Source organism: Pantherophis guttatus, chromosome 1, assembly GCF_059756535.1.
Source record: "Pantherophis guttatus breed Tessera chromosome 1, ASM5975653v1, whole genome shotgun sequence".
Lineage (NCBI taxonomy): Eukaryota > Metazoa > Chordata > Lepidosauria > Squamata > Colubridae > Pantherophis > Pantherophis guttatus.
The window spans coordinates 192,877,317-192,891,552 of record NC_142063.1 but is presented as its reverse complement, the minus strand read 5'-3'; the positions used below and the strand labels follow the sequence as shown (position 1 = coordinate 192,891,552).

The 14,236-nt window shown below is 35.3% G+C and overlaps 1 protein-coding gene across 8 annotated transcripts in view; it reads left to right on the top strand.

Annotated features, from left to right (window-relative positions):
- Positions 1 to 687: 687 nt before the first annotated feature.
- Positions 688 to 14,236, top strand: part of SERTAD2 (SERTA domain containing 2) — a 154,968-nt gene continuing 141,419 nt past the window's right edge. For 2 of the 8 annotated variants that reach the window (XM_034432446.2, XM_034432444.2), the window contains exon 1: positions 746 to 1,301. The gene's annotated coding sequence lies outside the window, so the exon portion shown is untranslated. The other 6 variants (XR_004593865.2, XR_004593864.3, XR_004593868.3 and 3 more) reach the window with 6 other exon arrangements.

Sequence of the window (14,236 nt, the reverse complement as noted above, 5' to 3'; positions counted from 1 at the left end):
TTGTAAACCTATGGATTGTTGCCACTGATGACACCAGGCATGTCCAATCCGTGGTCCATGAATCAGGGGTGAAATCCAGCAGGTTCTGACAGTTCTGGAGAATCGGTAGCAGAAATTTTGAGTAGTTTGGAGAACCGGCAAATACCCCCTCTGGCTGGCCCCAGAGTGGGGTGGGAATGGAAATTTTGCAATATCCTTCCCCCAGGAGGGGGGAGGAATTTACGCGATTCTAGCCCCGTCCCTTGGGCAATACCCAGGGGGCTCCCAGGCCAGCCCGAGGGAGCCGGATCAGCCCAGAGGGACGTGGAGGGATACACACACACACACACACACACACACACACACACACACACACACACACACACAAACGTTGGGCGGCCCTATCTTGTCTATCAAACGAATGCTACTGGGATTGGCCCATTTTGGACAAACCAGGGATAGAAAAGGGGTGGGAGAATCCCTCCCCCGCTGCTCTCCCTGGCCAGATTCTCCAACCCTCTCTTCCTTTTCAACCCCCCTCCGCCCCGCCGTTCCGCAGCAGTGTCCTCAGAAGACTCATTGAGCGAAAAGGGGCAGGGAAACCCCCCTCCCTCGGCCTTTAAGCAAAGAGCGGCCTAGGCATTGGTGGGTAGGGCCGTCACTCCGTGCCAGTTGGCTTTGACATAGGGCCCCTGGAGAGCGGTGGGCGGGGTTCCCTCTCCACCTCCTCCTGTGTCTAACTCAAAAGTCTGTGAGTCACTGACTGCACAACCCATCAATCCCATTAAATGCCTTGTGCAGGCGGACATGCGGTGTTAGCGCTGCCGCCGTCGCTTCTGCTCCCAGAGCACGGGGCTCCTCCTGCTTCTCTTGCCTCCGCCCTCCCAGGGCACGGGCAGCTTCGGCTCCTCAAGGTCTCTCCTCTTCCTCCTCCTCCTCCTCCTCCTCCTCCTCCTCCTGGCTAGCTGGTTGTACTTGTTACGGTGTCACATCCTTCTTTCCAGCTGCAGTACCAACTTCCCTCCCAGCCAGCCTCCCTGTTTGGCAGAGGCTTCAGCAAAGTGATGGGATAGAGCAGAAGCCGCTTGAATCCCTCGGCCGTCTATACATTAGTCCTTAGCAGCGTGGATCGCCCCTTCCCGTCTTCTTATCACATTCCTGCCCCGCTGTTTAAGTCTCCCCGTTGTCTTATCTTCTTTTTCTTGTTATTCCCCCTTCCCCCGTTTCCTTGTTTCCTCCACCCCCTTTTTAATCTTTTAGTCCCCCCCCCTCTTTTCCCCTCTGCGCTTATGAATTTGGATCGTTGAATTCTCCTGCAAAGGGTGAGTACAAGAGAATGAATAATGGTGCTTTTTTAAGCATTTGTTTAAAGGGGTGCTCTATTTGGAATTTATATTATATAAATATAACGTAAAGGAGAGAGGTGAGCTTTTAAACTTTATTCTGCGAGTTTTTTTTAAATATGTTGCCTGTTAATTTTTTTTTCTAGATTATTACCAACTTTTCTGAAAGTTAAATCAATTTAATTTTTTTAAAAACTTTTTAAAAGAAATACGTTTTTTCCTTAACACCGTTCCCCTTTTACTTCTGTTTCTTCCTTATCTTGGCTGACAATGACACTATCCCCACCTCTTTCATAATAATATTGAACACTGATCATTATCAGAATGAAATGGTTGATATTACTGTATACACTGTATACAGTGAACTGTAACTCCAACCATACTTATGCTCATGGATGACACAGAGACTTATTTCAAAAAAATTCATTGCAACTTTCAGATAGAAAAATATGGTATCTGTTCATACATACCTACCGTAGTATTAATTTGTGGAGAGCCTGATGATATATATTAAAAAGAATATGTTATGTTATATGTTAAAAAGAATGACACATTTTGTAGTATCCATTCAGGTACAAAATGCTTATATCCTGATACTTAAGAATAGAATCATACCATCTGCTTTTAGTGTGCATTGTGATTATCTACTGTGGGCCCACAAAAAAGTGAATAGCTGTTAGGTAGCAAGAATGACTACATTTTGAAACAGGGAAAAATATACTTAAAACGATTATTTAATTTAGTTTAAACGTTAAGAACTTCTTAGATGATTACAAATTATAGTGAATAGATCCTCCGAATTTTGAAGCAGTCTACCAGTAACTACCAGTTGCTGGGGAGCTTTAATAAGAAATCACTATTAGCCTCATGAGCTTATGAGCTTTCTAAAAGCATTTATTTGGGCATTGTGACAAGCAATGTTGTATCTGATGGACCTTGGATATATTTCTGTGAAGCTCTTAGTAGTCAGTAACTTTTGTCTCACAGTTCCTTCATTCTTCAGTCAATATTTTTTAAGCTACTAATAGGCTAAAATTAAGGATCTTGGGTAAAATAAGTGCCTGACTGGTATGTCATAAACTGTCAGTTAACACTGGCGCCAAAGTCACATTTCATTTTGCAAATTCAAATTTTGTATTTAATGTTATGATGAATAGACACTGTCTATAACTCTATGTATAAAGGATGATGTGACATGGGGCTAAATAGTGCGTTATGATTATCCTTTGTTAATTTAATACATTTTGCCTGTAAAGGGTCTTAATGCACTTCAGTTCATTGTTCTAGTAATGGTCCACTCTAGTGGGAATGGACCATTACAGGGGATGTGAGTTACCTATGATAGGTAGCAACAACCTATTTAATATTTAAGAACTAGGTTACCAAATGCATGCCTGTGTTAAAAATGAATCCTAGGCTGTACTTCCTTAAAGATATAATTCTAACTAGAAAGGTTCCTACATCATAACATGGGCCTGTTCAAGAAATAGCTAATATTCCAATGGATACTGCTATAAGGTGAAATTTTGGCATACTTTTCCCCATCTAACTTTTCCTTTGTCACGATTTACAAACCCCTCCCTCTTTTTAAAATATTATTTCCTTTATGGTTGCTTCCAAGCTTGGTGAATTTAACAATATAGAATGGCATTATTAGATTTCTTTCTGTTTTAAGGGTCTTGGGCCTGAAATCCTAATATGTAAGAATTGCCATGGTTTTTATGTATATTCTTAAGAAAAATAAAATGCTTCATAGAAACAGGCCCATAACATATGGCTTTTCTTCTTTTGGATTTGATACTCTGTGTTGTTTTGTATTGTGAAATTGCTTTTGGATTGTGCAAATTTCAAGAACATTTCTCCAGTCTGATGAAGAAGTTTGGTTTCTGTGGCTTTTTTTCTGAGATGGTGTGCCTCCTAAATTGGCTTTGATATGGATACTTTCTAAATTGCTGCCAGATTTTAGCCAACCCAGCTGTGTATTTTGTTAAAATTGTTATTGGTCTTTGGAATGGGGAACTAATTCAGGTAGCTGACAGCCTGCTTTCCAAACCCTTCTCTTCTGTGCAAGAGCCCATGTATTTTCCTGGTATTTCGGAGAACTGTTTGCTGCCAGTGAAGCAGCAGGGCTGACTGGTTGAGCAATGTTGGCAGGAAACTCAGAATAAATATGAATGAAAATAGGCTAGCGGCCATTTGAAGGTGTATTCAGTGGCTCTGCTGGCAACAAAAAGAATCTCCCATCTGTACAGCACACACACAATGGCATTTAGAAGAGCAGGTCTTTTATGTCTGGCTAACACTATTAAGAGTCTCAGAGCTTGGAGGAATGTGAACAAGTGTTTTGCAGTGTTTTACAGGTGAAGCATCAGACATGGACTCCCAATTTGGATGCCACTTGAGTTGTAGATCGCTTAATAAGAATTGCCTTCTACTACAAGTCATGGCCAACTAATGTATTCAGAGGTGCATTATTTAAATATGATAGGTCATCAGGCGCCTTAGACATGGACATCAATTTTGCAATTGGGGGCATAATTTTACTTTTATTTATTTGATGGCATAAAAATACCACCAGGGAAAACAGAGGTAACATCTTGAACAGTTATTATTTATTTATTTTGAAGAATCGATAAAATAACACTTGGGGAATATAACACAAAATATTTTAATGTCTTTTTTAAAGCAGGAAAACATTAGTTTATTATCAAATATAAACAGTGTGTTAATAAACCATCAATTTATTGTCAAATGTTAATAATGTGATTTTATGGTAAGGAGTTTGTGTGTGTGTGTGCATGCATATGTCAGCGCTCTTTTGAGTCCATTTTTGATTCCTGGCAACTGTAGTTTTCTTGGCATCGTTTTTTAGAAGTAGTTTGCCGTTGCCTGCTTCCAAGGGCTGAGGGAGAGGGACTGCTCTAAGGCTTCATGGCTAAGGCAGGACTAGAATATACTGTTTCCTGGTTTCTAGTCTGGTACCTTAACAACTACACAAAATTGGCTCTAGGCCTCCTAAGTTCTAAATGGTCTAGATCAGCGATCACCAACTGGTGGTCTAAGAGAAAATTTTGGTGGTCCGCAGAAAAATTATTTGCATTTTTTATATTGCACAAAATACTATTTATCTTTTTAAAAAATTCATATTAGTGGTCTGCGGGATTTAAAATTATTAATTTAGTGGTTCCTGAGGTTCGAAAGGTTGGCGACCCCTGGTCTAGCTGTAAAAATGGGAATGTGGAAGCTGTGTGTGAGCCTTGTTCTCCCTGTTTTGTATATGGATAACTCCTTTGGATTAATACACTAATAGCATATTTGCTGTTAATTGGTCTGGTTTTATTATTTGTGGTAAACAATAATTATCCATGGAGTAGTATATATTTGTATTTGAGAATGAGCATTTCCCAACCCTGTAAAAAATCCTGTAAGAAAGTTATATGATTAAGACTCGTAAAAACTGGAGAATTAGGAACTGCTTTTAAATGGTCTGTTCCTGGATATGGAAATCTGGTTTGTAATGGTTAGGCAATGTTGGGGACTTTTGAATTAAATGGATTAAGAATATAAATAACCCAACCCTGTGGCTAGTGGAATGCAATGGAAACTACCTTGATTTCCCTGAAAGATCTGCCTAGAGATAAAGATAAGTGTATGACAGAGATAAGAGTGTGATTGAACCTCCTACATATCTGAAGTGCTTTCAGTGTCCTTTGGTATCCTGCAAGTATTATACTATTGTCTAGCTTGAAAGGAGAGAAAGGTTTTGCTATTGGTAATTCTGTGGGGGGCCCGGCCCTATGGAATGAACTGCCCCCGGACATACGAAGGATCCCTGACCTCCGTGCCTTCCGTTGCGCTCTGAAGACTCTATTATTCCAGCAAGCTGGTCTGACAGGATAAAGGTTTTTTAAATTGGGTTTTGATAGGGGTTTTAAAATGACTTTAGTTGGATGTTTTAAATTTGGCCGAATGATTAAATTATTTTAATAAGCTTTTAATTTTTGTTATACATTGTTTTTACCATGGCTGTTCACTGCCCTGAGTCCCTTGGGAGAAGGGCGGTATATAAATATAATAAACTAACTAACAACTAACTAACTAACTAACTACTTGACCAAATGACCCCTACTTGACCAGAGATAATACATGAATTTACTGATTATTTTTTTGTACATTTTGTTGTTTTCTTAAACTGATAACGTTCATTCAACATCCTCTCCACATATGCAGAAATAATCTTTTCTAAAAGAATTCTGAGACCTCCATGAAAAAGGCTGGCACAATTCACAAATCATCTTGTGCCATATTTAATATCTCCAAATCTCTAATCCATTTAGGTTAGAGTTACATGCCTCTAAAACCTCACAAAAAGCAAATTCATATAAGGCAAGACAATGAGTAGAAAAAAGGTGGTTGTGGTGTATGGGCTCAAATTTAGTAGTCCAAATACATTGACAAATGTATACAAACATTTTTAGGCCCTTATTCTAGAGAACTTCAGTACTCAAATGCATTTTCTTTTTAGTCTGGTCTTCTCTTAGCACTGAAAATACATTTTCCATATTTTCTACAGCTGCATTTCTAATATTGTTATGGTAGAGAAAAGTAGTGTATATTGTAGCTCTACAGATTTTATTATATTCTTTGTTATATTGAACACAGTAGATTTGCCTAGGTTAAAAGCTGATCTAGAGCTAACCCAGCTTCAACATGATGTAATGTCTAACTATTTTTAAGTCTTTTTCTTTTCCTATTGGATAAAGACAATATGTTAATGGATGTTTTGACCTCATGTTAATAGTAAGCTATTGTTGGTATAGATATAGAAGTAAGTAGGAGAGGATGCACCATTAGAACAAAAGCATAATATGATTATAAAGGCGAAAGTGATAAAAAGAGGTTTGGGCAGGTAAACATTCAAGAGGTTTTGGTGAGAAGTCTGAGCGTATCTCCAAACCTTTGATTCAAATGAATTATACTAACACAAATTGCATAGTAGCATATTTCTTTTTCATATAATATGAATTCTTGGATGACAATGATCCATCAGATACTAGTGAATTTATATGAAGCAAAAGAAATCTGTATATGGTAGAGGTAGTCCAATTATTTTTTCCCCCTGCATCTGAATCAGTGATACTATGAAAGTTTAAATGGATTCTGATTGGACTGACTGAGAATAGTTTAGTTCAGGGCAAATGAAAACAATCTAATCGGTGTTTGTTCGGTAGATGAGTCAATTATGTTTGTGTTCTGTTTAGGACTGGGTGGACTAGGAGAGAGATGGATTACCCGAACACCGAAGCTTCAAGCAACCCCCAAAGGCTTGAGGGTGACCTCAAGAGGCCCTCCCAAAATAGGCCGTAATTTTTAATGTGCCAGTAGGGAAAAATGATTAAATACATGATTAGGAAGTAATCCTATTAATGACTTAATTAATTGAATTTAACGCTAGTTAAGTAAAAATGAAACCAAATTCAGTTTTTGTCTTGTTTGTTTCAGAATGTGGCTCCAAGCATGGCAGTCAGAGCGAGGGCAGCTCTCGGCTTGGAAATGTTGTGTGTTCCTGGATAGGTTGCAGTGGAGGTGTGCTTTGGATCAAGAAAATCTCCTTAATTCCCAGTGATGTTGCTTATCAGCCTCAAATGATACATCAATCCTAGCCATTCTTAGAGGCAGATTACTGGATGTAACTACTGTTATACAATAGGTTAGAAACTTCTAGGGTTGTGCTTGAAAACCAACTGAAAACCTGAACTGATTTAGAATGTGGTTTATAGTTTCTACCTCCACCAATTCCTAATTAAGCTGTGCCTGGAAATTAGAGTGCTTGTTTTGAACTTTTAAGACATTGGAATCATGAGCTGTTTAAAAAATTGTATTTTAAATTCCCCATCATAGTTATCTTCCAATACATATCTGTAAGCAGGTGGAAAAAACATTAAGTTAGGATTGATGATGTAAGTAAGGGACTGGATATATTTTAAAGGGAGTATCTTTTTATAGAATTTCTTCCCAACAAAAGTTTGTCTAGGCGACTACGTTCAAATGGCAAGGATATACCGGTACATTAAAATCAAGTTTTTCAAGAAAGCGTGTAAAGAAAATTGAATTTTATTCTTGATTTAAGAAATATTTTAACAGAATGTGTTGATGTATGGAAGTGTAATTTGATTAAAAAAACCTTTGATTTCTATTGCTGTGCTTGGACATTATTGTTTCTATTAGCTTTTAGCCATCTTCAAAGTATGTTTCCACCCTATATGACATCAGAGTTTTTAGAATGGTAAAAATAACACATAGTATAAAGCATTCCATAAAATTCAGTCCAAAGATGCCAATAAAATAGATAATGCAGTGGAAATGGAAGCATATTGAGGCAGAAAAAGAGAGTCCGGCTTATTTATTTATTTCCTGTATTCAGAGTGGCCACAACAATTGAGACAAAACCAAAATAAGAAACTAGTTTTGTGGCAAAAAAACATAACTAGGATATTATGCTGAGAATTCACCTCTTTCAGTCATTAGGACAAAACTACCGTTATTCTAATGATATATATATAAATGCCATTATTCTGGGATTCTATCCTAAAGAAGTTGTAAAAAATGGACATAATAAAGAGGTCAGTGAAGAAGGAAATGTGGAAAAACAACAGATCCTCCCCCCTATTTTTAATTTTTTTAAAATCTAAAAGAATATAAATGATGTATACATAAAAATAATAAAAGGCTAAAGTACGATTAGCCTTTACAAATATGCAAACATAGAATCATTCTAAGGTGTTATGGAGATTACCATTTTTCAATATATCAGTAGTTATTTATAAAAAAAATATTATATAAATCTTAAAGAAAAAAATAAAATCATTGGTATGCTTTAAACTTAGAATGCCTAGTTAACAAAGCACAAATCACTAAAATTAAACATAATAAATTAGATCAACTCAAATTCTTAATTTCTCATAGAAATGAAAAGTAAATTTTAACTGTAGAAAATTGAATTTTACATTAGATTGTTTTTTTGGATATGAAGTTATTCTCTATATTAAAGCATATTCTCATAACCGGATTAGCCATTCTTCTACAATTAACAGAACTGGCAGCTTAGGTCAGAAGTAGATAAATACAGCCTGCCAGATATTGCTAAACTTCACTTCCCATCATCCCTTACTGGAAAGTATCTTGTCTATAATTGTTGCTAGTAACAGCATTGGGAGAACTGCCTGTTGTTCATCTTTGCTTTCCTTAATGTTATAAAGGCTTCCCTGTATTTCCAATGAAGAATTTGAAATCTAGGTTAACAATTATAAAAGTTCTGAAGAGATGTGGTCACTTTTATTAAATCTGATCTCTAGAGAACATTCTAAGATGAGATTGTGTCTTTCTGAATGCAAGTCTAGCCTTAGACACTTAACCATTGAAAAACTGCAATATTCAAATGATATAACCAGATCAGTGGCTTGGATCTATGAGTCCATTTTGAATTTAGAAAGTTGTAACAATTCTTTCCACAACCAGCTGCAGCACCCCTTGTGGCACAATCTCCTAAAATTTTAGAGCAACTTTTCATACTGACAAGCAGCAATGTGAGAAACACTTTGTGAAACAAATATTTTAAAAAAGAAAACGAATCAAATAAATTTGAAGGAATGGAATTATACTTGATTTTTTTACAGGTCTGTTATTATTTACTTATATATAGTTATTCGGTGGATGATTTTTAAAACTATTATGTCAGACTGGAATTTAGTTTATGCATGGAAGCAAGGTTGATAGCAACCAGACCTGCTGTTTTTGTATTGTAGTTATTCTCAGTAATGTACATATCTAGAGAGATAATGTTGCTTGTTTCTATAGAAAACCTGGCTCTTGAAAAATGACTTGGTTCATAAATTGTGCTAATCCACCATTTATTTAATAATTTGTGGCATAAATCACAATGATTGGATTCAATAAGATGCCCTGTCTGGGTTCAGGTAATACACATAATAAAGCCAGAGAAACAATAAACCTGAAGAAGTTAGTAGCATGGCTAGCAAAATGTCAGCACATATTCACTCGTTCACCTGACTCTTATTCATCCATAAACCATGTTAATGGTTTAATACAAGCATGAGAACTTAGATATATAACTTATTTAGTAAACCTTGCCTAAAAGTCTAATTCATAAACCAGCAATTGTCAAAACGGCAGTCTAAGAATCTAATAGGGAGTTTTGCTGCAGTAGCTTTATATTAATGTATGCATTGTAGAACAAGAGCTGTGTTTCTCTGTGGTAGCCAAAAATCAGTAATTTTTATTGAAAGATTATATAAAATAAAATATATAGTAAATTGTATTTTGTTGCCTGTTGTTTGGTTTGGATGAAATAACGGGTCTTGTTAAGAGAGAGAAGGTTATTGAATTTAAAAGGTTACAACTTGAGATTTGGATGGTATGGGATATTTTTGGAATGATAAACTTAAGATAAACTTAGATTTTAAAAATCATTATGTCAAGCAAGCTATTCTTAGATTATGGAGCAAGTATAAATTTAGATTTTGCCTGAAAACACCTTTGTATCTTTCAGCCCAAGAAACATTTTATAGATGAGAATGTGTAAGTAAACATAAATGATTAACTTATAATGTATTAGAATTCTGTCAAAAAGATTGTAAAATAAAATCAAGAGAAGGCTTTATAACAGAAATATACTCTTGTCAATGGTTTTCTTATGTACAACTGACAGAAAAGCTTAAAGCGAATAAAAGTTTTTATGCTTTTGAATAAAATAAGACTGAGTTTGAAATAGAATTATGTACTAACAATGGACATGTTATTACTAAATTGTATAATTGTATAATCTTTTGCTACAATAAGCAACACAAAAAGAATTAAAGTCAAAGAATGTATGGTAAAATGGGTTAAAACGTTTGGCTATAATATATAGATGATAAAATATGTAGTTGAAAGGATTGAAATGTACATATATTCTATTCCTAAAGATAATTTTTATTAAATGATGTACTGTTGGTATTTGTCACTGAATAAATTGTCTATTATGTATAAGGGTGCTTTGAATCTTTGCTGCAAATGTGAACATAGAGAGACACTTTATCATGCCTGGTGGACATATAATGATTTAATTTGATTTAATTTGGTTTTTAAATTTTTTGTATCTATGTATTTTATTGTTTGGCTGTTCACCGCCCTGAGTCCTTCGGGAGTAGGGCGGTATACAAATCAAATAAACTAAATAAATTAAACTAAACTAAAAAGCTAAAAAAAAATTGGATACGTACAAAATATATTACAAATACATTAATTCAGAAGATTTTAAAGATACAATTCAACCCTGAGACTTTTTTGGGGGGGCGGGGGGAACAAATGGATAGGCAACTAGAAAAAAAATATTGGAACTTTGTTTTTATATTTGACCGTTGCAGCATGCTCAAAAGTGGAAATGTTCAGCAATACTCACAACAGAAGAATGGTTGGTGAAGATGATGAACTTGCAAAGATAGCTAAATTACTAACTTCTTTGCTTAGAAAAAAGACAATATCTGGAATATCTGGAAACCGCTTGTAGACTTTTTGCATAAAATCAAAAAAAATGCACTTATAATTTTATGATGATTAGAAAAAAACCAGGATAATAGAAAAGAGTGATCTTTCAGTTGTAATCATAGAGTATGAGATAATTGTGTAATTTTAGTTATATTTGCTGTAAAGGAAATCAGGAGCATCTTTCTGTGCTTTTGTATTTTTTCTATCTTTTTTTCTCTCCTATTTTTTCTTTTGATTATTTTGTGTTAGTTTTTATGTTCTTTGTAAAACTTTTAATTAAAAACTTATGTAAATGAGAATCTTTACTAGAAGGCATAAACTTTCCCGAACTGTAGCTCACTTCATCAGATGTGTGGAGTGAAGAAATAGGCCAAGTTAATACAAAATATTTTTTAAAAAAATTTAAATTAAATAGGCACATGTTTGATATCAGGGACTCAGAAAAAAAAGACAAAGTAATATTATAACACTAACCTCCCAGGGCACTTGATTTAGGTTCCAAGGTGGTTCTTTTGGAATGATAAGATTTCATTGTATTATACTGCTGAACTCCCATCAAAAAGTTTCAGGTCCTAAAAGACAGTACTAATGGTATTTTAAAAAACATATTATAATAATATTATAAATTAGATATTGTAATCTGTAATCACATGTAATCTGCATCTGCATAACCTTTTCCCCCACTCTCGTTTTATCCCAGTCAAATCCTACATTAGTTCCACATCCAATGAAAAATAAAAAAAATTGTTGATCTGAAAATGTGCTAACAGACTCCTCCTGATTACTGCTTGCATCTTTTAATTCTTTTTGGAGGTCCCAGAAGGAAGGAAATTTGCTTTATGTTTCCTCTCACTTGGCTGACAGAGCGTTCATTGCTAGCTTTGTGTCACCAATGGAGATGATTTAGTATTAACATTAATTGTACAAACTAAATTACCTTTAGGGACTTTCTGGATCTTAATGGCTGATGGAGTAAACAAAATGCATACATGTGGGAACTTTGATGAACCTTTCAGCACAGATCACTTTTTTTTTAAAATGCACCTTTCATTTCCTGCTGATCAATACTGGAGGAGAAGGAACAATTATGAAATGAGTAATAGCATTTCTGAAATTGTGGTGGGGGTGGGATTTCCTTCTATATATGTATACTTGTACAAATAGTTGAGATACAGATTTCATGTATTTCAAACTGGCTCAACTGAAGAGTCGCATCTGCTTCTTATTTTTTTAAAAAGGATCAATGTATAACCTTTTTTAAAATACTGTTAAATCCATGTGAAATAAGCCATACTTAAAACACACATTACACACTTCCAACATACCTGAATTTACTTTTGTTCATATAAGTTCTGAATTAGAAAGATTCAAAGTTTATTACCTTTTACAAAGTGAAAGATTAAAAAAAGGCCAAGCTTGAAATATTTTTAATTTCATGGGAATGGAATTTGCAAAAACATTGAAGAAATTCAGCTGCTGCTTTGGGGGGAGAAACTCAGGAAGCCCTTAGACTAAAGTTTTTGCTTATTCTTTGTGTGTTTGTTTGCAGCCAAAGCACATCATTTCCATCACTCTTACAGTATTGCCTTGTTTCAGATCTCTTCACTCACCCATCTAGTTGGTAAGATAAAAAGAAATTAAGCTGGCTGGTATGGCAGGCAAATTAAGATTTTTAGAAAAGAACTCTGTGCATTATATAGCTTAAAGTATAATGCTTGTGAGTTTAGTAAATTATTTATTTATTAATCAAATTTGTATAGTGGCCCATCCCACCCAAAGCAACTCTAGATACTCTTTTTTTGAAAGTCAATAAAATGCTGGAATTCTGTCCCCAGAAGTTTTTTTTTAATGAATTACTGACATTTCTTTGGTTGTATTTCATATATTTTTCTCCTGTATTTTATTATTTTTAAATAAATGCTCATCTCTTTATTTGCAAGAGATTCAATGTTATTGCCACATATACAGTATTTGGTTTCACTATTTTTGATTTGATATCACAAAAATTCTAATACAATACAATCACCCCTTAAATGTCTTTGTGGTACAGAAATAAAGCTTTAACATTAGTAAGAGTAGATATAACATCTTTAGTAACATTTCCCCTGGACCATTATTTTCTTTTTTTCTTGTCTTCTAGGTAAAACCTAGCACAAGTAGTCCTCGACTTAACAACCACAATTGAGCCCAAAATTTATGTTGTTAAGCGAGACAGTTAAATGAATTTTGCCCCATTTTATGACCTTTCTTGCCACAGTTGTTAAGTGAATCACTGCAGTTTTTAATAACACGGTTGTTAAGTGAATCTGGCTTCCTCATTGACATTGCTTGTCAGAAGATTGCAAAAGGTGATGACATTACCCCAGGACACAGCAGCTGTCATAAATATGAGTCAATCACCAAGTATCTGAATTTTGATCACGTGACCATAGGGATGGTGCAATGTTTGTAAGTATGAAAAACAGTCATAAGTCATTTTTTTTCAATGCCACCATAAGTTCGAACAGTCACTAAACAAACTGTTGTGAATCAAGAACTATCTGTACCATAGAATAACAGTTTTAAGGAGTGGAATAAGTAAGTGATGCCAAATTGTGTTGCTCTGTCTTGCTTGCAATCTCATTGGATGCCATTTTGCTTAGCATTTAATCCTGGGTTGTAATATCAACAATCCTGAATGGGATTGAACTCGTTTTCTGAGGTGCCGCTGGGAAATTGCTTGACTTGGTCTAGCTGATTAGCATGCATTAGTTTTAGAAAAATAAGGAAACTGTCAGTAACTCTGTAAAGAAGAACCTGGTGCTTGTTTCAAATGAGCTTTGTTTCTGATGAGGCCTACCAAACTTGTATGCATGTGAGGACAGAAACTCCTCACATTGCCCATTTGGTGATACATGCAAAAGTAAAGGTCAGCAACTTGGAAAATTAATAATACAGTTCATGTTGACATTTCAGAAGGATTGCTGGTCGGGGTGTGGTACACTCCAGAGTGTTTTTTATAGTGGATGTGTACGCTTTTATTTCATGCTTTCAACGCAAGAGGAAAGTATCGCCAATTTCTTTTTCCCAGCACAATCTCTCTTTTGTCTCCACAGCTTTAAAAAAAAAATTAAAACAAATCTTGCAGTTTATTCTTATTAAATGAGACTGATGTGGAATGGACAAAACTTTTAATGTTGGAGTTATGGTTGTCCCATAAAGCTACGAAGGGCTTAGAAACAGTTCCCCAAAATACAGAGAGGGCTTTAAAAAGTAAACAAATAAGTTCTACTTCATTCTCAACATTGCCTGCGGTGCCTGCAGTGAAAACTTAACAAAATCATGAAGCTGCTTCTAGCACTGCCTTTCTATCTCCAGCAGCATGCCAC